This window comes from Felis catus, chromosome B3 (assembly GCF_018350175.1).
Source record: "Felis catus isolate Fca126 chromosome B3, F.catus_Fca126_mat1.0, whole genome shotgun sequence".
Classification (NCBI taxonomy): domain Eukaryota; kingdom Metazoa; phylum Chordata; class Mammalia; order Carnivora; family Felidae; genus Felis; species Felis catus.
The window spans coordinates 80,206,970-80,213,440 of NC_058373.1; the positions used below are offsets into that span (position 1 = coordinate 80,206,970).

The window sequence follows — 6,471 nt, forward strand, 5'->3', positions numbered from 1 at the left end:
AATGTTTATTTATTTATTTTTGAGAGAGAGAGAGAGAGAGAGAGAGAGAGAGAGAGAGCGCAAGCTGGGGAGGAGCAGAGAGAAAGGGAGAAAGGATCCCAAGCAGGCTCTGCTCTGTCAGCGCAGAGCCTGACACAGGGCCTGAACCCATGTATCATGAGATCATGACCCAGACCAAAATCAAGAGTCAGATGCTCACCTGACTGAGCCACCCAGGCTCTCTTCAGGATTCTTTCTTTAAAAAGCTTCTGATTCCCATGCAAATAATATGGATGTTGATAAACAGCAATATTGAACTACACCTTCTCTTTTCACCCTCCAATCTGGACATCTTTCAGTGTTCCCTATCTTAGTGACTGACATCACCATCCCTTCAAGACTAGAAGTCATCTATGACCCTTCTTGCCACACCCATATCTAATCCATCCCCAAGTCTTGCAGGTTTGTCTCCCGAGTATTTCTCACATCTACCCATTACTGTCTCCACGGCCACCATTCTAGAGCAGGCTGTTACTGTCTCTGACCTGGACTACTGCAACCGTCTAATTTGGCTCAAGAAATCCACTGATTCATTCTTCAACCCATCCTCCAAACTGCAACCAGAGAGGATTTTTTTAAACTTTTTTTAATGTTTATTTTTGAGAGAGAGACAGAGTGCTAGTGGGGGAGGGGCAGACAGAGAGAGACACAGAATCCAAAGCAGGCTCCAGGCTCCGAGCTGTCAGCACAGAGACTGATGGAGGGCTCAAACTCATGAACCTTGAGATCATAACGTAGCCAAAGTCAGACGCTGAACAGTCTGAGCCACCCAGGAGCCCCGAGGATTTTTTATCTGATTCAAATATGATATGGCCCATCTCCTCCACATCTTACTGTCAAAACAAACAAAAAACACTTAAGCTAAAAACTTAAAAACCAAATATTTTCTTGCCAGGCAAGGAAACAAGAAATCTGGGCTGGGGCCAGGCACTCAAAAGTACCAGAAAGAACACACAGTGTTCCTACTAATTAGGCATCAAAAGCTAGCACTGTGGATTGGATAAAATGAGTCAATAGGTCTTTACATAATTGGTTAAAACAAGTAGACCCATTCTTTGTTCATCATGAATCAGAAAAGAGTCTTCAGTTAGATCCAGTAAGGGTCTTATGTCCTGGGGTGGTGCGGAGTGGGTGTCACTCAAATTCATGGTCCTTTATCAGCTTCACCTGCTTACAATAGCTGTGACAAAACATAAAAGTCAATTTTAATATCTCCTGTGCAAGTACTGCTATTTGAAGAAAATTTTCCTTTCACATTACTCCTTCATTCCCACTCCTGGTATTGCAGGCTTCTCATTATTCTATGATCTCATCATTTTACTTCCCCAGCCCCGTCATGGTGCTCTTTAAGCCCTGCCCACACTGGGCTTGAATTCTCTCTCAGATGCCTTGTACTCCTCCCTCTTACTGTGCTGGTAAATACTATTCTCATCACGCCACTACCCCTTTAGCTTTGTGAAGTTGGCATTCTTAAAATCTCAGCCCAACTGTCATTTCCTTCCAGTTTTCCCCGGCTCTCCACTGCAGGTAAGACTCTTCCATTATACACCTGCCAAGAAAACTTGTTTTTTGTTCCTCAGGATACTTACCTCAGCTTATTTGATTCTTGGGTTTAGTTAATTAACATCTGTCTCCTCTCCTTGACTGACAACAGGGATTGGTTGCGTTTTCTTTTGCTCACCATTGTGTCCACCAGTATCTTCTAAAATGCCAAACAGAATTGGTGCTTTAAAAAGTGATGCTCATTATTTCTTGAATGAATGAATGAGTGAATTGACAGGGATGAATGAATCTATACTAGCTGGAGTTTGGGACTACAAGCTAACAGAAGTAAGAAAAATTTTATGAAAGCCTTAGCTTGTTCTTATTGTCATAAGGTTTAATTATGAAGATTTGAAGAAATTAAATCTGTAGTTTATTTTTTTATCTTTTTATAAAATTTTTTTAAATGTTTTATTTATTTTTAAGACAGAGAGACAGAGCATGAGTGGGGAGGGGCAGAGAGAGAGGGAGACACAGAATCTGAAGCAGGCTCCAGGCTCTGAGCTGTCAGCACAGAGCCCAACATAGGGCTGAAACTCACGAACTGTGAGATCATGACCTGAGCCAAAGTTGGATGCTTAACCAACTGAACCACTCAGGCGCCCCTTAAATCTGTAGTTTAAATAAAGTATTTGGTAAGATAGGAAAGGAAATGAGGAGAAAAAAAGAAAAGACACACAGTCTTCAATTATTTCCTTAAAGCAGCCATTAACTTAGACTCTTGATAAATCACTCTTGGACCATCCTACCACCTATATTACCTTATGCCATCATTCTAAGTCACACTCTCAGGCACACAATGATTATACTTCAGTCTATAGCACCAGCCTAAATTCCCAATTTAATTATTTGTTGTCAGTTGATGTCACAATTTAGTGTTAATTAAATGTAGCTCTTTTTGTCCTTGTGCCTTTTGTTTCTAATAGCTGTAGATCCAAAGCCTATTCTCTAAAAACAGTTTCATGTAAATATGCTTTCATTAATTTAGTGATTATCTGATGCAAATAGACTTAAGAGAGAAAAGGGATGCCTGAAGGCATGTATAAGAACTAATGAGTGACGCTAAACCAACTGTAAAATAATTGAAGCTCAAAATGCTGTCCAAGTTTATAAAATATTTCCTTTGGAGAAGTATGTTATTATAGGAGGAAGTTAGAATATATACTTTATTAATCTATCATCTTCTAATACTTACTATTGTTATACTTGGACACATTTTAGAAATTGCATTACTATTACACATGACAGATTAAACCCAAGTTTATTCCAACTCTCTTGTGAATGGCAGTGTTTTAGTCCATTTGGGCTGCTGTAATAATGTATCACACTGAGTAGCTTCTAAGCAACACAACTTTACTTCTCACAGTTATGGAGAATGGAACTCCTGAGATCAGGGTGCCAGCCTGGTCAGGTAAAGGTCCTCATCCTCTTGCAGACCTCTCTTTGTGTCCTTGCATGGCTGAAGGGGCTAGGGAGCTCTGTGGGGTGTCTTTTGTAAAAGCACAAATCCCATTCATGAAGGCTCTACCCTCATGACCTAACCATCTCCCAAAAGCCCACCTCCAAATACCATCATATTGGGCATTATGATTTCAACATATAAATTTGGGGGAGGGGGGGACACAAACATTCAGACCACAGCAAACAGTGAAGGAAGACAGCACACAAAGGCAAAGAGAACAGAAGAGCTAGACAAAAGTCTGGAAGCTGGAAAGAGATTACCAGCTGGCAGAGATTACCATTCAGGGAAGTTAAACCTAGAGAACTCTGGTCTTGGGTCATCCATCAGATGCTGCTAAGGGCAGAGGTGCCATAAATAAAACAGAGAAACTAACTAAAACTTTATATATGACATGGTAATACCCAGAACTCCCTTCCCCCATTTGACTTCCAGAACACTGGCAGCCAACTTTATAACCTCCAAGGCAAAAAACTGAAAGAAAGCGATCCACCCAAAAGAGATAATCTATAGAAACTGTCACTTGAGGACCCTTCAAAGAAAGGGTCTACATACTCCCTACCATTCTACACCAGGCAGTAAACTAACTCAAAATTTAGAACATCTTGTCAGCATTAAAGGGCATCATTCTCAAATGTGGACAACCAAGGTTTATTTGTCAAAATGCTGTCTCTCTTTCAAGTTCCTCTCAATGTCACTTTTTCCATAAAGATTCTCCCTGAGTCATCAGTTTATATGGCATTAACTATAACCTATCTTGGGTGCCTGGGTGGATCAGTCGGTTAAGTGTCCGACTCTTCGTTTTGGCTCAGGTCATGATCTCACAGTTCGTGAGTTTGAGCCCCATGTCGGGTTGAGCCCCATCTCGGGCTCTGGGCTGACAGCTTGGATCCTGGACCCTGCTTTCAATTCTGTGTGTCTCTCTCTCTGTCCCTCTCCCACTTGTTCTCTGTGTCTCTCAAAAATAAACATTAAGAATAAAACCTCATCATGCAGTTATCCTACATGCTTTAACACTTGCTAGATGTATGCTCTCCTTGACTGCAGGTACATATCCACATATCCAGTTATTTCCTAAACAGATACTTAGATACCCCTATTTTCCTCACACTTCACATTTCCAAAACTGAGCTTGTCATCCTGCCTTCCAAACCCGTGTTTCCTGTCTCACCAAATGGCACTTCAACTACCCAATTACCTCAGTCAGAAATCTAGCCTCTTATCTACTACTTCCTATACAATCTTTCAACAAATTCTGCTCTTTCAACTTTTCATATGTATCTCAAATCTCTATCTTTACTCCCTTACTGAAAACACTTCAGTGGTTTCCCAACTACCTTAGAATAGAATCCAAACTCCTTAGAAAAACTGTTGATACCCTGCACAGTCTGACTTCTGCTTTTCTTTCCAGTTTCAAACACCCTACACTCTCTAGAAAAAGAAACTTTGCAAGACTTTTCCCCTCCGCTTGCAGTGCCTTTCCTTCCAGTCCTCTGACTAACTCCTCATCCCTTAGGTCTCAGAGAGGACTTCCCCAACAAAGTAGGTCAGGTACCCCTGTTATCCTTTTGCATGATAACCCATACATTCCCTTCATAGCACTGATAGTTAGTAGATAATATATGTACTATAAGGTTATTTGTTTAATATATACTCCATCTATGACTCTGTAAACTCCATGAAAGCAAGACAATAGATGTTTTGCCTGCTATTGTATCCCTAGCACAGAGCCTGGTCTATAATGGGCACTTAAATATTTTTTCAATAAACAACTGAATATTTATTGGATGAAAAATATTGATTTTTAACTTACTTGAAAGCCCAATGCTGGTGGATACAGGAATGGAAAACATAATCACACAGGAGAGCCATTATCAAAATTGAATCTTTAACACATGGCAACAGAATGGATGTGAAAGACACATTGCAAGAAAGAGTGAAAGATGGATCTTAGGTCTGCTGATGATTCAGACCTAAGTGACTGGGAAAAGGAGAGGGCTACTCTAATAAGTAGGAAAGTTAGAAAGAGGGTTGTTTGGATAAAGAGATGGTGAATTTGAGTTTAGGAATGTGGAGTTGGAAGAGCTAATTCCATTAAGGTTGAAATTGTAAGTGTGTAATTGGGAACATAGGTCCATAACTCTGAAAAGAGGATGTGATTAGAGTTAAAACCATTTTGGAGTCTTTTTAGTGGAGACGATATTCCATCTACTGCTCTTTCAGGCAGATGTATACTCTCAGTGCATCCTGCACTTAGCTTTTGTAAATCTTCTCACACTTGTAAACCTTGTTCAATGCTGGTCTTTCTCTACTTGATTGTAAGTTTCATGAGGACAGTATTGCTCTATCCTTAGGAAGGGAAACACTAGATTCCCTACAGTGTAGGGATTCTGGGAACAGGTAGTCAGGAAAACCAACCTTCAGGTTGCTGAATGGAAAAATGTTCCTTTTTCCAATGGCAGTAATGGCAGCCACACTAGAGGAATTTCCATAACACAGTGGCCCAGCATTTTTCCACCAAAGAAATGAACAAATTCTTTTAAATCACACAGTTGGCTAGTAGCACAGTTGTAATTAAGATTTATGGTTCTCTCGGGGCGCCGACTGGGTGGTCTCTCTCTCTGAGCCGACTGGGTGGCTCAGTCGGTTAAGCGTCTGACTTTGGCACAGGTCATGATCTCACGGTTTTTGAGTTCAAGCCCCGCATTGGGCTCTGTGCTAACAGCTCAGAGCCTGCAGCCTGCTTCAGATTCTGTGTCTCCCTCTCTCTCTCCCCCCTCCCCTGCTCATGCTCTGTTTCTCTCTGTCTCTCAATAATAAATAAACGTTAAAAAAAGATTTATGGTTCTCAATCCAAAAGCCTATCTCTCGTGTACAATTGCAACATGCACATCTACTAAATATCTACCTCAATCTACCATAATGTGAAACAGATTATCCCACTATCTCAGGTATATTATGGATATAAATTTGTCAATTTTAGTGTTGTTTTAAAGCTTTGAGATACAATTTGATATTTAGAATCCTAGACAGGCTTAAACTTTGAAAGTATCCACCCATCCAGTGATTTGCTGATTTCTTCTTTCTCTATACTTATTCACAAAGATTTATGTCTTGCCAACATCATTAAAATTAGTTCTGAATCCAAGTTGCAGACTATTTGATTATGTTATGTAAATACCACTCAAAGAACTTTCCCAGAAGTTTTAAACACCAGGGGCAATAGATAATCTTATGACTATTACAGCTGCTATTTACAGATAATATGGCAATGCTGTAAACTTATTTCTATATAATTTAATCTGATGAAACCGTATCAATAGTATCTCCTTTTATTAATGATTTTACTCCTTGATTTCAATTAAATTCACCTAAACATGCACTTGAAGCATACAGGCATGTAATAATTATTTCCTGAAATGAACTGATAA

At 39.9% G+C, this 6,471-nt stretch overlaps 1 long non-coding RNA gene across 1 annotated transcript; it reads right to left on the reverse strand.

Moving 5' to 3' along the window:
- Nucleotides 1–908: 908 nt before the first annotated feature.
- On the reverse strand, nucleotides 909–3,104 carry LOC109500790. Its single transcript, XR_002158536.3, has 3 exons — nucleotides 2,946–3,104; nucleotides 1,629–1,741; nucleotides 909–1,219 (listed from the first exon to the last, which is right to left on the reverse strand). It is a non-coding gene; the product is annotated as an uncharacterized LOC109500790 (long non-coding RNA).
- Between the last annotated feature and the right edge of the window lie 3,367 nt (nucleotides 3,105–6,471).